Here is a 17,974-nt window from a genome sequence, read left to right as displayed (position 1 = left end):
GGGCTATGTCAGAATAGCCAGAGGCTGAGGGTCCATTGTTCCCTCTTTTCTGCAGCCCCCTGAGTCCTTCCATGATGGCCTCCCAAGTGATCGTGTCTGGCTTAGGTAGCCTCCCCTCTGAGGGGTCTTACCCATCATAGACTAACCAACCAAGCACTAGGGGCAGGGGTCAAGCTTTGTCTCCTTAGTGGCTTGCATTCTAGAGGTTGCTCACTCAGTCAGTCTTAGCCATGGGGGGCAGTTACAACTCCTTAAATCAGGCAGAGCGGTTCCCAACAGGAACTCAGCTAAGATGAATTAATAATATTTATAGCAATGTCGGGGAATTTGGAACAAGCAAAAAAGACTACTGGGTGCCTCCAATACAAAGTCATACACTATTTAGATAAATTAATTTCAATATTTCTACTTTATAGATTTCCCCTTTGAAATGGTTTTACTCATTTGATAATGAGTTCAACAAAATCTTTAACACATGTTTGTTTTATACTTCTGTGAGTCATAATTTTACCTTTTTAAAAATTATTTTTTCCAGTTTTAAACTAATAAGAACAGATACTATACTTGATCTTAGCCAAAAGGCCAGAAGCAATCTTTCCTAGTTTTAATAGCTATTATATAGTGAGTTCTTACTGTGCTAAATTCTGCATGTGTATTTTCTCATTTAAACTGTACAACTGCAAATTTCAGTTCATTCTCCCAATAACAAGATGAACTCAATGAGGTATGTATAGGTCAAGCAACTTTGCCATCTAAGAAATGAGATTGAAAATCAGAAATGTGTCCTCTGCTACCCAGAAAATGTACAAATTTCCCGTAGTTCTCCATGACCTCTGACTAGATGAGTTCATTATGCATAATTTTTTTGATTTATCAATATTTCCCTTTTGAGAACATATTCTCCCAAAGTGCCTTCTGGTCCACATCCTGCTTCAGTCTCATCGAATCACAGATCTCTCTGACGACTGATAAAGAAGACAACTTCTCATTCAGTCCTAACCTAAGGGTTCTTCAGAGGAGGTTGAGAGCTGAGGAATTATGGGAAGAAGTTAAGAGTTTTGAGTTTAGATGACAGAGAGAAGCAGTTGCAAAATGCATGATGGGCCAGGCAATAAGAGGGCATGAAATGGAATTTGGTGTGTGGGGACCTGACATTGAATTCACAACTTCATTCTCCACGCATTCCACAGAATGCATGCCCCATTGCCCCAGCTTCCATTCTTTCTGGAATTTAGCTCTCTGCTTTCAGGTTCAGATTCTGTAGTGGCCCATCTACAATATTTTTACTGTCCCAATGGAAAAGTCCTACTGGGGCTGATGAGCCATGAAATATGAATAGGTCTGTTGACCTCCATGGGCCCTACTTTTCTAAGCTAGAAAAGAATCTGAAGTGAAGATTCCTTTCAACTTTAACATGAAACGATTTCTATAATTAGTTTTTATCATTCAGTGAAACATAATTCCAAATGTAAAATGACACATACACTCTTCTTAGAAATTCTAAAATATTTATTTACTCCTTATATTTATTTAAACCATTTCATTCCCAAAGGGACTGTATACTAGATTGTACAGTGGTGACCCATACATATTGTCTGCAGAGGAGAGCTGGTATAAAGTAAGGGAGCTATAGTACATAGAACTGTTGTTTGCAAGTACAGAAACCCACTTTGCCATCAAAGGGTAATTCATATTCTCATGGAATCCAAGAAAAGGAATGTTCCCTTGCCTCCATGAATGGACAGGAACTAGGAACTAGAATGACTTCAAGAACATTTACCTCCCAGCTCTTCTCTCCACTACACACATGTAGCATTCATTTCTGTTAAAAAGTATAGCAGATAACAGAAACAGATGTCTACAAACAGCATATATGACCAGGGTCTCTCTAGCCATTGTTAATATAATGAAAATGCTTTATACAACATTGATGTAACCTGGCAGCCAAGGAGAGTGGACTGGAATGTGCGTGTGTGAACAATGACAACTTCACTGTACTAGTCAGTGGAGGCAGAAGACAGCATTGAGTGAGCATGTGTACTGAGTGGCCATTGCATTAAAAAAGATTGAGTGGGTAGGGCAATGAATCTGCTTAAAATTTTGCATTAAGCTTGAACATTCCTCTGTAGAAACTATTCGGATGATTCAGAAGGCCTTCGGGGATGCTGTAATGAGTATGGCACAAATGCTTCAAAGATGTTTGAGAATCTGTTGAAAGTGATTCACATTCCAGAAGGCCTGAAACAAGCAGAACATCTGAGAAAGTTGACTGTGTATGTATGGGTTGCAATCAACAAGGATCAATGACTGGCAGTGCGAGAGCTAGAAGCTGATCAGGGAACTCCAAAAACTATGAGTGCTGTGTCCTAGATTTTGATGCAGGATCTTGGCATGAAACATGTTGTGGCAAAATTAATTCCACAGCTTCTGCTACCAGAGCAGAAGGAACGTCGTGCTGCAATTGCTAATGACTTAACTGAAATCACTACACGAGCCAGATTTCCTCAAGAAGGTCATAACCAGAGATGAATCATAGGTCTATTGTTATGATCCAGAAAGGAGGGCCCAGTCCCCAGTGGAAGGTGCCTGGTTCTCCATGCCCAAATAAGGCACAACAAAGTCACAGCAAGTTCAAAACCATGTTAACTGTTTTTTTTATTGAGAAGTTTCTGTCCATCCTGAGTATAACCCTGCATGCCAAACAAGTAATAAGGACTATTACCTCAATGTTCTTCATCACTTGAGAGGTGCAATATGACAAAAACAACCACAGCTATGAGCAACTGGTAATTGCCAACTTCATCACAACAATGCACCCACTCATGCATCATGTCCTATGCAGAGTTTTTTGGTAAAACATCAAATCACCCAGGTGACTCAGCCCCCCTACAGCCCAGGTTTGGCACCCTGCAACTTCTAGCTTTCCCTAAAACTAAAATCACCTTTGAAAAAGAGGAGATTTCAGACCATAGAAAAGATTCCGGAAAATGGACAGGGTAGCTGATGACCATTCCAACAAAGGATTTTGCAGAGTGTTTTGAACAGTAGAAGAGATGCAGGAAGAACTGTGTGAGGTTCCACGGTGCCTACTTTGAAGGGGACTGAGGTGTCATTGTCCCATGTACATTTCTTGTATCTTGTATCTTCTTCAATAAATTCTTCTATTTATCATAGTACATGGTGAGATACTTTCAGGACAGACCATTGTGTGTGTGTGTATTATATAAACATATGTATTATGTTTATATTTATATTATATAATGTATAAATTCATACAGTACATATGTATATAGAATCATGCAAAGAGGGACCAACCTCTCTTTCTAAGATTCGACTCAAAACTCCTAAGGAAGGAGTTGGCCAAGCTTGGGTCACAGGTCCACCACCTGCTCTATCAACAGTGACCCACTCTGGGAAAGCTGCTCTGATTGCAACATGTGCTCTTCCTTCCTCCAACCAGCTGTAAACTGTGGGCCAGACCGCACTGTGCAGAATGGCCAACAGGAGCCACACACCCTCTGCTGACAGAGGTGAAAGGAAAGCCACCAAAAAACAAGGGAATGGGATAATAACTACAAAGATGTCTACCATGAGTCTCATAAAAGGAACCAGTATTAAGTAATAGATTACTCATAAAGCTTTAAATTAAATAATACCATAAGTCTTATTAAATACATAAGCTAAAGGCTTTATGTATTCCTTCACTCTACAGGGGCATTTTGATACCCACAATAAGAAGTGATCAAGAAAAACATGCTGTGATTTCCCCTCTAATCAGCATCTTTCTTGCTTCTCTCAGAGCCCCTGCACATGGTCTCAGTAAACGGCTACACATTCTCAGAGTTCTTCCCCCATGTTCTCAGCATTTTTCTTTTGCTTCTTGGACTTTATTTATTCCATAAAAGCACATTAAAACATCAATGTATATCTCTGTTTTTGCAACTGCTCTCTGCACAATTAAGCATAATAATTAAAGCATCTCTTTCGTCTGAAAGGCAATTAAAGTACAACTTTGGAAACATGAGAAAACAATATTGAATAATGTTAACATTTGTCAGTGAGGTCACTAAATGGGCAATAGATCTTAGAAAGCAATTGTCTTTCCCTTGTAAACAGATCACTGCTGAGGTTGCTTAAGTGGCTGTAATAGGTCCCATATACCACTGGCTGCCAAAGCAGGTTTTTCTATCTTGCTTTGTTTCTATTCCTTTATCAGAAATGAACACTTTGTGGTAATTGGCAGAGATCTATTGACATACTGATGAAAAATGAGTCTAAAACCACTTGGAAATCAGCATAAAGCCAAGAAAAGACAGAACATTTTACAGATAAAAAAGTAATAATATTTCAAAAAGGGTCTTAGAGACAGAATGAAATATGATGCACTATCAAAAGTTTATAAATTGGAAGACAATAGCAACTACAAAGTAGCTACTTAATAAATGCAGAAGCAATGACCAACTGTGGTTTCACAGTAACATTAATGTTCCTTCATTGTATCTGTCTGTCTCCTCCACTCCCCAGTAAAAATAGCTTTCACGAGGGTGGAATATTGACAGGCTTGTTCATTATATTAGCCCCAGTACATGAATGTGTGGCTGACAATAGGTGACAATCAAAAATATCTTTGTTCTACTGCCTTTGTTTTATTTTTAAATTGAAGTACAAGACACAGAGACAGAAGTACACATATCATGGGTATAAAACTCACTGAATTTTTACAATCTGAGCATATCTGTGCAACCAGAACCCAGAGCAAGAAACAAACATTACCGGAAATACTTCTGTACACTTTCACAGTAACCGCCATCCCCAATTCTAACAACATAGTTTAGTTTTGCTTATTTTGGGACTCCCTATAAGTGGTATCACATAATATAAACTATTTCTCGTATGACTTTTCATTCAACACTATACTGGTAAAACTCATTGGCATTGTGGGCATGTGTAGCTCACCCTTCTCCTTACCACAACACATGCCATCACGTAAATGTACTCGTTTTCTTATGCCTTCAACTGCTGATGTGCATTTAGGCAGTTTCCAGATTTTGTCTAATAGAAATAGCGATCTTACGGACATTCTAGTGCATATCTGTTGGTATATACATAAACGTTAAATACATACTTAGAAGTAGAATTGCCGTGTTATAGAACAGGCATATGTTCAGAGTTAGACATAAATATTTGTTGGATAACTTAATAATTCAAGCTTTAGAAAACCCTAATTTTAATTGAGTTTGGAATGAAATTAATATTATTCAATACCTGATTTCCATATGAAAAAACTAAGAGCCAAGGTCAGTGAAGAACAGCAGTGTAAAGGAGTACATGCTGCTACCAGCCAGCAGGGTGGCCTTCAGCAAGAGTCCTCTGGCCTCAATTTCTTCACATAAATTAAGGAAATTCAATAAGATAATCTCAAAATCACTCCCACATTCCAATACTAAAAGTCTATAATTCGCTTCGAGTATAACTTTCAAAGCCACTCATACCTAGAAGTTTTCATTTCATATCAGCCTCTATTTCAATGAAATTAATTATTGATGGAAATATTTTTATCCAATTAGTAATGAATAATATTAGCAAATATTTATTAAATGTTCTTTCCACATGTTTTTCCTTCACTAGCTCATCAAACCCTCACAACAACTCCTGAAGAGTTATTATGCACATCCCATTTGTAAAGGTGGAAACTGAGGCACAGAGAGGCTAAATTCTCAGTCTAAAACCACAAAGCTATTAATGATGAAGTAGGTCCTTGTGGGCACTATACACAGATAATGTCCTTATGTGTACCTTTTTTCAGCTGAAACAGCATCCAGTATCAGATCCTTTTGCTATAACTTATAGCTGTTTCTAGCTGCTTGGTTCAGTGGTAGCTTGTTTCTCCTTTGGTTCCTGTATGTGGCTTTGGCTTCCCTGGTCTGAAGCAGCCACACCAGCAGCATCCTCAGCAGGCTGCTCCCCAACTGGCCGTCGTGCTCTGAGAAGCAGATGCTTCAAGGAAATCCCCTAAGATCATCTGGTGCTGATCTCTATATTCAACAACACTTGGTTGTGTTTCTTAACTCAGGATTTTATGAAGGCAATAAAATTAATAAATCACAAATATCTGAACCCATATAGGAAATAATGTTAAAGGGAATGGTAAAATTATGCATCGTTATCTTCTACAAACTATAAATAGTATGCATCGGGCATCTGATATTAATGTCTGAGTTATGCTTGATAATAAGCTGGTGGAAACTTTCTAGTCCTGTGGTAGGTAAACTATTTCTGCCCTGATGCAATTCAGATTTTCTGCTTTCATATTCTTTGGCTCTTATTTTTCTATGTTTTTTAAAAATTTTTTATTGTATTTTTTCCATTGCCACTTATCCCCCTTACGCCCCACCCCCACAATCACCACATGGTTGTCTGCGTCCATGAGTCCTTTTTCCCTTCTGCTTGGTCTCTCCACCCCTTAACCACTTTCCCACCCCCAGAGCTGTCTGCCTGCTCTCTCATAGGCTCTAGATTTTCATTGTCTTACATACTAGATTCCCGGTGACTCAGTGAAGAGAATTCTCAGATCCTGTCTGACATCACTCTAACAATGACTTTTAATGAGGCTTATCAGCTGATTTTTAAGGTTTACCTTTCAGACAAACTGCTTTATAGAAATATGCCTGTGGTGTGTCTTGTTATGTAGAAACTCTTTCTTTACTTCTACACATAAGATCCTGTGGCTCATGCTCTTGTTTCTCTGACCTATAACTGGTCTTCTGGTCAAATTCCACCATGATCTACAGTCAGTCCAGCCCCAACGTTGAGAGTGGGAGTAGAAGGTAAGGAAGGAACTTTATATAGTCTGGGGTAGGAAGGGTTTCTATTCTTCCATACTCTTACAAATACCTTTTATTAAATCATAACACACACTCTCATTACTACATAATCTCTCATCAAAGCCCATTCACACAAACAAGCTTGGCCCTGCCATTATAAATATTCAGAATAGCATTTCTACCTGATAATTTTGCCCTGATTAAGTAAGCTTTTACCTGGGAAGTGGCCTACTTCTCCAACTAAAGAGGTAGCGTCTCAGCAAAAGCTGCATTCATGGTAGCTGTGTTTGGAGATCCTTGTTCTGTGGTAATCTCCACTGCCGGGGTCCCTGGTCCATGTGTGATGATTATTGAAGTTCAGTAACTGCAGCTATTTCCAGGCATTTCCGGCTACCATTTCCTGTGATTCAGCCATGAGTAGACCTCAATGCCCTTACTTTAGTCACTAATAATTTGTTGTCCAATTACTTAAAATGGGTGGACTAATCAATGAATAAGTGGCAGTGGTAATCTTGACTGGCAGCTCAAAACAAACTGGTTATTATGGATTCAGGAACTGTAAGTCTCCAGGTCAACCCCAACACAGGCAACCTAGATCCCCTTTCTTGCAGCATTCTGGGGGGCGCATCTGGACTGAGCCCCTGTGCAATATGGTCAAAAAGAGAGAAGGTGTTCAGTAGTAATATATGACAGCTACCCAAGCTGAAATTATACATTCTCTGAAGTGAAACATACTTTGCTGTAGTAAGTCCCACTTTTTCAAAAAAGTAATAATACTCTTGCTGAAGTGATTGGTGTTGGTATTATTATTCTTGCTTCTTAATATATAGAGAGAAAAAAGCCAATACTCATAATTGGGAAGGGAAAGATATATAAAATACTAAGATTATGATCAAATTCCTTACTAACTAGATATTAATTAAGAGACAAGGACACGGTGGTTGAATAGAGATCCCCTTTCCTACACCTTTTATCTCAGGCTCTCCACCACCAACTAAGGGACAGATCTAGAATCAGATGGGAGCTGAGACTCATCAATGGTGGGTCACTGCAATGAAAATCCCAGCCTCCTGCTTCTAAGACCCCTGAGGACTGCCCTGGCTCTGGCCCATTCAATGACATAGTTTGAGAAAGCAGTATGGATCACAACTGAAAGCCATTGCATCGAAGAAGGTATAGTTAAAAATAGTATATGGATATTCAGTAAAGCTGATAAGCATTTTTAAGGACCTCAGACCTCATGAAAATAACCAGACTAATAAAGGGAGTAAATAGCCAAGGTTTACATAAAGTGAAAATGAGACTCCATGATTATAGCTGGAGTTTGGCCAAATGGACTAGAAGGTCCACATACAAACCATCCTTTTTGTCCAGGACACTGAGCTCTTTGCCTGAGCTGAAACATGAAAATAAAAAGAAATAAAATAGAAGAGGTCTGGAAAGAAGTATGGGAGCAGTTAATTACAAAGGATAACAAAAGCCAGCAAGATAAAGAATTTGAAGTTTGAGAGTAAATATAAGCCAGTATTATGGGGATTCTTATGAGTACCACTAACCTATCATGTGCCCCATTGACTCTGATAAAGTCCAAGTGGATAATAAATCACGTAGTCACATAACATTTTTTCCCATTGTCACAAACATTGCTTGAAACTAACCTTGGAATAGCGAGAGGCGGAAGTGTTCTCCAGGAGCGCTGTGTAAGTTGCCCTGTGGTTGCAGCAAAACAGCCAGCTGAGGCTTAGTTTGATCTACTTATTCCAATTATCATCCGAGAGTTAAGCCTATACAGAGTAGAAAGAAGAACAGATTTCATTTTCTATATACTTGGATTAAATCTTGGATTTCATGAGCTTTGTAATGTTTACTTGCAATAAGTCTTTTACTTTAAACTAGATTAATTGATTGGGTTGCTCTTTTTTACATACAAGAAATCTTTGACAAAGATGAGTTCTCAAGTGGAAGCAAATTCTCCCATTGGGCAGACACATGATATACCATCAGGATTTCAATCAGAAAACAGAAACCACTTGAAGTATCTCAAACAGACAGAATTCAATCTAGGGAACTGCTTATATAAATGATGAAAGAACTAAGGGGCCAAACAGGAGATGGGGGGCATCCCAGAGATTAGAAAAATGAACAGTGAGAAACTGTTACTGCCCCAGAGCCAGAGGAAGATGAGGACGAGGCACCCAGAGAGGAGGCTGTGTCCCCAAATCCAGAAGCTGTGGTCACTGGTATAAGTAGGATCGCAGGGGGCCTTTCCAGGGGGACCATGAAGAGAGGTGTTTTTCAGCTATTGGATCAGGACCCATAGAAGAGGCACAGAAATGCCCACAAAAGCTGAGAGGCGAGAACATCCTGGCTTCTCCTGGCTTTGTACCACTGTATCTCACTGGCCAATCCTGCAGAGGCCTGAGATCAGGGCAGAGAAAAACAGAGTATGAATCTGAAAGTAAACAGACCAAGACATGCTCCATGTAGCCTCCAAGAAACACTTTGTATCATACTATTAAACACCTTGCAACCATTTTTGGTTGCCTGGGGACCTAATAATATAATTTTAATTTGTGTGATTCCCCTGTATTATTCCTTTTACCCATTTCATCCTAATCCTCAGAATTTTGCCTCAGTGGTTTTTGTAAGATATGAAATACACGCTACGTGAAATTATAATCTCTATAAAACAAATGCCTGACCTAGTTGCAGATACTATGCTAAAGGGGCTAGAGAAGAAAGGAAGGTAGGGATGCACTTGTGGGAGCAGTAAGCAGTGAAAGGGAAATAATTCTAGACACTAGCAAGAGGACAGAATACAGGTATCTCGGAAAATGAAAAATTCATATCAAGGGGAAACACCCCAAACCAGAAATTTATTTATAAACAATTGAGTATTCATTATTAAATGTTTAAATTTAGTCACCTTCCAAGTACTCTCCATTTGATGCAATACACCTATTGAGACTTTTTTTTGACTGCTCAAAACGGCTTTTTGAATTCGTCAATTTTGATGCCTTTCAGTGCTTCTGCCATTTTTTGTTTCACCTCTTCCACATCAGCAAAATGTTTCCCTTTGAGGACTTTTTTCACCCAGGGAAACAACAACAACAAAAAGCTAAACAACAAAACAAACAAGCAAGCGGAATAAAAACAAAGACACTGAAATAAAGGACAAGGGGACAGTGACCAGAGGGGAGAGGGAAGGGAATTTAAGGGGAATTTAAGGGAGGGATTTGGAGGAACAAGTATGAAGGACACAGGGACAAGAACTAAGGGGGGTGGAAATGGGAGGGAGGTGGAAATGGGGCGGGGTGGGCTGGGATGGGAGAAATAGACAGAAAACTGTACTTGAAATATAACTAAATAAAATTTTTAAAAAGTCCCTTGTGGGGAGCTCTAGTGAACAGGGCGGGTAGGGCATGGGAATCATGCCATTTTTGGTCAAAAACTGCTGAACTCTCAGCACTGTGGGGGCAGGTGTGCTTGTAACCACCCTTCACAAAATGGACAAATGCGCTGAGTCTTCAAAAAAATTTCCTGAAGCCAAATGCAGCCTCTCACACCACCACCACCAGCTCATCTGCTGCTACACATGGGTTCCTAGAACACTCACCTGGAAGGAGAAGGCTGTACTATAAGGGGCCCACCCTCCAGCCTATAATTCCACTTTCTTTTTCTTTTGGTTCCCCCTCATATACTATTCCGTGTCGACACCCCAGAAAGAAAGGAATGCCCTGCATTCCCACCAACAGTGAACTAGGGACCCCTTTTCCCCACAACCTCTCCAACACTTGTTGTTTGTTGCTTTGTTTATGATAGCCATTCTGAGTGGTGTAAAGTGGTATCTCATTGTGGTTTTAATTTGCATCTCTCTGAGTCTCTGGATCCTCTGTATGTCCTCCTTGGAGAAGTGTCTGTACAACCATTACGGAAAACAGTATGGAATTTTCTAAGAAAACTAAAAACGGATCTGCCTTATGACCCAGCAATTCCATTGCTGGGACTATATCCTATGAACCCTAAAACACCAATCCAAAAGAACCTGTGCACCCCAATGTTCATAGCAACACAATTTATAATAGCCAAGAGCTGGAAGCAACCTAGGTTCCCGTCAGTAAATGAATAGATCAGAAAATTATGGTACATTTACACAATGGAATTCTATGCAGCAGAAAGAAAGAAGGAGCTCCTATCCTTTGCAACAGGTTGGATGGAACTGGAAAGCATTATGCTGAGTGAAATAAGCCAGGCATTGAAAGACAAATAGCATCTGATCTCACCTTTAACAGGAACCTAAACAAAACAAACAAGCAAATAAAACAGAAACAACAACACTGAAATAGACAACAGGGGGACAGCGACCAGAGGGAGAGGGGAGGGAATTTCAGGGGAAAAAGGGGAAGGATTTACAGGAACTAGTATAAAGGAAACATGGACAACAACTAAGGGGGGTGGAAATAGAAGGGAGGTGGGGGGCGGAAATGGGAGGGAGGTGGGGGGGCATGGGGGTGGGTGGGCTGGGATGGGAGTAAAAGACAGAATACTGTAGTTGAAAAATAATTAAATTTTAAAAAATGGAAAAAAAAAAAGAAAGGAATGCCTTTAAAGGAAGTAGGTATGTGACGTCCCAGTGACGCCTAAAACATAAACACAGGAGATCCCTCCCTTGCCAAAATGCCCCATACCCTAAACAGGGCGCACAGGCAACACAGCTCCCAGACGAACAGGGAAGGGCAAGCCGAGGTATCATGTACGAGTGTATAAAAAACGAGCCAATGAGCTTTGGTCAACTCCCCACTCCTCTAGCTTCTCTGCTTGGGCTTAACCTGAATACCTGTCTGAGTCCCCTGAGCAGAAAGCATATGACACACTTGAAAAGTTTTAACTAAGAGAACTTATCATGGCAACTATCACTTAAGTCTTGAACAGGATTGAGGAACTCAACAAGGTCAGTGAGGCATCTTGGAGAATGTCATTACATCCAGGGCCCGAAGGGGAAAAGGGTGGAACCGGTGTTGCTGCAGGCCAGTACCGGCCAAAAACGCAGAGGAGGAACCTTTCACCACGGGCTGAGGCCTCAGAGAAGCACATGCACTGTTCTGACTACAGTGAGAGACAAGCAGGAAGGAAAGGAGTGAATAGCCCAACCTTTTCCTCTTTCCTTTGGAATTCCAGCTGGTATCTTTCGTGGCTAAACCTGTCTGGAGCCACAGAGGATGGAAGCTCAGCTAAGGCAATCTGTAGAGGTCCCATAGCACAGACTAGGGCAGAGAGGGGCTAAAACTGGGAGGGGTTAAATAAAAAACAGCTAACACCAGGCAGCTCTAGAATTTGGGGGACGGAGGGTCTAAGGTTTCTACAATTTCAGAGGCTCACTTAAAAAATAATAATAAAATTAAGAATATAAAATTAGGTATGAAAGTATTTGTTTAGATTGAGAAGAAAAAGCACAACAAATATTAAATAGCTTACAAATACTCAACTATCCTATAGTCCATAAAAAATCTTATTAACTGTCTAAGATACCTTTATAATATTAACCTTCTTTACAGTTTTGGTTGCAATTTATTCATTGCTTCAAATAAAAACAACTTTCTAAAGTCAATTTCTGTAATGAGAATAGAAAGATAATTTAATATTTTCTAGAATAATACAACAAAATTATTCCTATTATTGACAGCTGGGGAACATAAAATACACAATTCACAATAATATGTGTTTGTTATTTGTAGTCCCATTGTAATTTTGCACACTACCAACATGGGAATTTTGACAAATTTTATTTGGCATGATTTACCATATATTTTTTAATGTATGCTGCTTTTTGATTTGTATGTACTGCATTGTCAAATATATTCCTGACAACACAGAACTTCCATTCCTACTAAGTGTTGAGGAGAACTGTATTAGCAACTAAAAATTAAACATGTCAATGATTGGAAGAATTTTCCAGGGATCAGCTTTATGTTCTGTACATTGCAAGTCTAGTTTCACTCCACTATCCATGTGTTTCTGCTTCCAAGAACCACAGGTGTAATTCACACACTGATGGTTAGCAGTAGCTTAACTGCACTAAAGTGACTGAAAAATCACATAAATATACCTCACTAAACTCAAGCTGAATATGAACTCAATTTTACCTAAGCTGTATCTTATAGAAATCTGAAGCATAGTTAAAGAAAATACCGGTCAATGAGATCTGTAGATTTGCATTTGAATCAGAAGTCTAATATATTCACTATGTATTTTATTTTTATAAAACGTATTACCTAGCTCTAGTCACACAAAAGGTCTGGAAGCAATAACCAGTTCAGTGGCAGGGGTGCCCCTTGTGCCCATATTGTGGTTTCAAACTATCATTTTCAGGGGAAAGAACCTGATATCCTTAAAGAAATGGCTGGTCCTAAGTCCGGTGCAGTAAATTCACAATACAAACCTGGGACCCCCTTTCCTAAGGGGAAGCAAAGAAGCTGTCTGCATTCACTGGGATCACGTCAAGAGATACTAGGAGCCATGTTAAAGGGATTTCCACTGGCCGAAGATGAAATAATTTGTACATCAAAATACTTGATAAATATAATAGATTAAAACACAACAAATATGTTTTTAAGTATATGAGATCATAATGATATATTTTTAATCTCATTTGTTCCATGAGAAAGTTAGAGCACCAACCTCTCATTCTGAAATCTGGTAAGTAAAGAAGTTGGGGGAATTGAGCATTTATCCAGCCTTTCCTGTATTAACTGTCTTCCAAGGTAATAAAATAATTGACAAGGAAAAATTCTTCTTTGTAGAAGAATTCCACTTAGTAACTATAGAAGAAATGATTAAATTAGAATAGGTATATCTTGTGACACCTAATGAAATTATAGCTCTAGATGTCCAACAAACTCAAAAAAAAAAACTATGGAGGCTTTGGCTAGAAATAAATGATAAAGATTTATTCAAGGGTCTCAGGGCTTGCCAACCGAAACCACAACTAGACAATACCCAGAATATCCTGAAGAAAAAAAAAGCTAAGAGTTGTCATAGTAAAAAGTACATTCTTGAGAAGAATTGGTCCTGATTGGTCTGAGATGCTAATCCTCTAGATAACCAGTGTTCTAGATGAGGGATGCCATGTGGTCTGGGTATATGAATATTATTTCCTTAGTCCTTCAGAGGGTAATCAGAGGGTCATTTGTAGGTCTGATTAGTATATCCAGGCAGTGATGCAGGATGGAATGTTCAAAAGTTTAAACTCCCAGGTTACTTGAAACAATAATGGAATCATTTTCTCATGCCTCAATCTACTTGATTTTAGTAATTTAGTAGCTTGACTACAGAGACTCCATTTTATTTCTTCACTCTGTTCCCCAAAGGAAATGGTTTCATCATGAGCAATAACGCATGAATCATTCTGACTACATCTGAACTCGTTGGTCAGTCTGAACATTACAAGCAATAAAATAAAAACAGGGTAAAATAAAGTGCAATAGTGTGTTATGTATCACATGCCTCTTACATGATACACTAGAAAATATACAGCATCACTTATGAAATGTTCTTACCAAAAATTGAATTTAAATATCAACAAGCATCTAGATACATCTACCAGTTTATGGGAAATACCCAGAGGATAGATGAACTTGTCAAACGATACCACAGGGCGGCATTGTGCCAGCCCCAGAGTGAAGGATGTCTTTTAGGACACCAGATCCAAATTCTTCAACCAATAAATGGCATTTTTTAAAAAAGAGGGAAGACACTGATACAGATTAAAAGAGTTTTATGAAATACCAAATGCAGTAAGAGGACTTTATTTGAATCTTGATTCAAATAAAATGTTTTTAATGTTATAGAACAATGGGGAAAGTTGAATGCTGAAACCATAGCAGATGACATTAAAGAGATAGTGTTAATTATTTATTTATTTTACTATCGCAATGGTTAAGGAAAATAGTGGCTGTGTCTCTTAGAATACTTCCCGAAATATTTAGGGGGTGGAGTGATCATGTGCCTAGCGTTTACTCCAGAATGATCCAACAGGCAGGGTTAAGGCCTGGGAGAGATGGTGCAGATGAGAAGGGACTGACCATCTGTTGACAATCCTTGAGTCTGGGTGATGAGAATGTGGACGTTTTATTATACTACTCCCTCTAATTTTGTGCAAATGTTCAAAACTTCCATAACTTTTTTTAAAAGCTGAAGAAAAATTAAATTTTTTAAGAGGTTCCGCAAAACTGTTGAAAAGCCACTCTCCTCTTGCATCATCCAGAATAAAGTCTATCTGGGCCTTCAAGTCTTCAAGCAGACAATTTAACCCAACAGTGATTCCCTTTTCTCTTTCGAACCCTTAAACATTGCCTGGCTTGTCAAGCGTTCAATGTCAACTCCTTTCTCATCAGAGAACACTTGTCTACTCACTACTGGTATCTGACAAAGATGAACACCTTTAACAGAGATGAGCTGGGGTATCCTGGCTCAGTTATGGGTAGCGGGACCAAAGGGCAAAACCTTTCCAAACCCTAAAATTTGCTCACAATTTGGAACAGCATTTGAATTAATTAATTATCCACTATTATTTGAAGGCCTTGGCTGAGGGGAAAAAAGGGAAGGAAGGAGGGAGGGAGAGGAGGAGGGAGGAAAAAGACGAGTAAGCCTCATCAAGCAATTGTTAAAGGTTACTTATGATGACAGATCCGGTGAGAAATCTCCGAATGTTGATGAGCTCAGGATCTCTGCCTCTCTCTCCACTTCTCCCTGAGACAGCTACAGTTAAAACCAGAATTCTACACATGCTTTGCTTTCTTCCATGGCCCCCAACAGCCTCTGGAGTCCTTGCTTTATTGAAACTTAATGCTCAAAGTTTCAACCCTTCCACGCTGATAAAGTATTGAATTAATTAGGATTACAGAACCTTGAAATACATACTTAGGATTTTTTTTTTGTTTGAATATATCATATGTTAGACAGTGACACCTATTGGTGAAGTATAATATTGTAAACTAGGAGTACTGAATATTTTAATATAGTCAAACCTCTCTCAGACACAATGGAAAAAAAGCCAGATTGAATTGGGGGAAATCCATGGTAGAAAAAGAAATCACTTTAATACGCATTTATCACCTTCACCTAGATAATTTGATCTAAACTAAAGGTGATGTCTCCTAAATGCTTACAGAAAGTATTTTTGATTAGTACGACAAATATTCAGCCTACACTGTAGTATTATTGCCTGGAATTACAATGAACTCTTCTCTGAGAGGGGTTTCTAGAGTTCTTAAAGTAACTTTGTTCTTTTAAGTGAACAAACATTGAACAACCCAATATTTAAAATTTGTGATTGAATTTTATTTTTTCAAATGGCTCTATCTGAAAATGGAAATTCATAAATTCCAACCTTATGCAAGTCAAATTAATAACAAAAAATTCTATGCCAAAAATCAGGAAATTAAATTTGAGCATTGTAAATATGGAAAAAGGGGACTTCTAAGTATAAAATAAACAATTCTTGCCTCGGTCAGTGATAGACAAGAAAAACAGGTCCTCTCATTAATGGAGCAGGTTGTAGGAACAAAAGTAAAGAACTGAAATCCCAACCAATGATCTAAAGTGTCCCGCAGGCCACAGGACTGCCACCACCCTGACCCCTTCCTCATGAAAAGTCCTTAGTTTGTTAGAATAATTTACATGACTAATTAAAATAATTTACATAATAGAATCATCTAGAAATATATTATAAATGTATTTACATGGTATACATATATTTAAGTATATTTATATTACAAAATCACATTGCAAAATTAATTTACTAATGATGATACCAACGGGAAAATTAGGTTCATTTTAAGAAAGTTGTTTTATAAACTCCACCTGAGGGAATACACCAGTACACTGTGCAATGAGTGGTACCTGAAACTAGAAGTACTCTTGAACAAAGTCTTTCTGATATGAGATAATTTTCACTATCAGTTCTCTTATTCCTTTCCTTCTGAACCACTTGATTGCATTGTAATGGATGGTGTGATGTTTTCTCAGGCTCGGTCCTGAACTCACCCTCTGCTATGCCCACCCCGGCAATTACCTCTCCTCTCAGGCACTCAGTCTCTTCCCTTCAGTGACAAGGTGAAAGCCAACCCTGACCGCAGTAGAGCACAAGAATACTAAAATTTTAGTTTCCTCTATTGCTCTTTCCCCTCCCTCTCCTCTGCCTGTTAATCAATGCCGGAGGAGTGCTTTAAGAAACCCATTTTCATGCCCAAAAGTCACTGTGTGGCATGTTGCTAGATCATACAGGGAGCTGAAGGTACAGCAGAGACCACATTAGCCTTCATGTCTCTGGAGGGCCCACAGGAAGCATGAACATATATCCTCATTGCTGTAGAGATAGTAACCACACCAATTTTGGGGCAAGATGTTCCAAGCTTCAAAAAGCCTAAACTGCAAAGATTGGGTCTAGGAAAAATTTTGAAAGAGAAGAAAGAAAGAAAGAAAGAAAGAAAGAAGGAAAGGAAGGAAGGAAAGGAAGGAAGGAAAGGAAGGAAGGAAAGGAAGGAAGGAAAGGAAGGAAGGAAAGGAAGGAAGGAAAGGAAGGAAGGAAAGGAAGGAAGGAAAGGAAGGAAGGAAAGGAAGGAAAGGAAGGGAGGAAGGAAGGAAGGAAGGAAGGAAGGAAGGAAGGAAGGAAGGAAGGAAGGAAGGAAGGAAGGAAGGAAGGAAGGAAGAAAGAAAGAAAGAAAGAAAGAAAGAAAGAAAGAAAGAAAGAAAGAAAGAAAGAAAGAAAGAAAGAAAGAAAGAAAGAAAGAAAGAAAGAAGGCTTGTAACTGATGTGTACTCTGCTGATCCTTCCAGAGGAGGAAAACCATGGTAATAACAGACTAAGACAGCAACCTTGCAATTAATTTTTATTTTCTATTACCATCATCAAAAGATGTTTAATGTGTTCCTGCATGGGCCAGGGGTGCCCTTGCCAAAATTAAAATCAGGAAAGGTTGGCCGTCTGTGAGAGTTAAAGGAACATGGAAGGAACTGGAGAACAAAGGAGCAACTTGTGGAATAAAAAAACATTTTTTAACTCAATTGTTTTTTTGGTTTGTCTTTGTTTAACATGGCATTGTAGAGTAGGAAAGTTCAGAATATTTAAGTTAATAAAATATTACAGGCAT

The 17,974-nt window shown here is 38.9% G+C and overlaps 1 pseudogene; it reads right to left on the bottom strand.

The window, feature by feature from the left end:
- Positions 1-493: 493 nt before the first annotated feature.
- On the bottom strand, positions 494-593 carry LOC119045297 (uncharacterized; annotated as a pseudogene).
- Between the last annotated feature and the right edge of the window lie 17,381 nt (positions 594-17,974).

This window comes from Artibeus jamaicensis, unplaced genomic scaffold (assembly GCF_021234435.1).
Source record: "Artibeus jamaicensis isolate MK-2021 breed Jamaican fruit bat unplaced genomic scaffold, CSHL_Jam_final contig_332, whole genome shotgun sequence".
Classification (NCBI taxonomy): domain Eukaryota; kingdom Metazoa; phylum Chordata; class Mammalia; order Chiroptera; family Phyllostomidae; genus Artibeus; species Artibeus jamaicensis.
The sequence above is the reverse complement of the archived record's forward strand: the minus strand, read 5'-3'. Positions and strand labels throughout refer to the sequence as shown.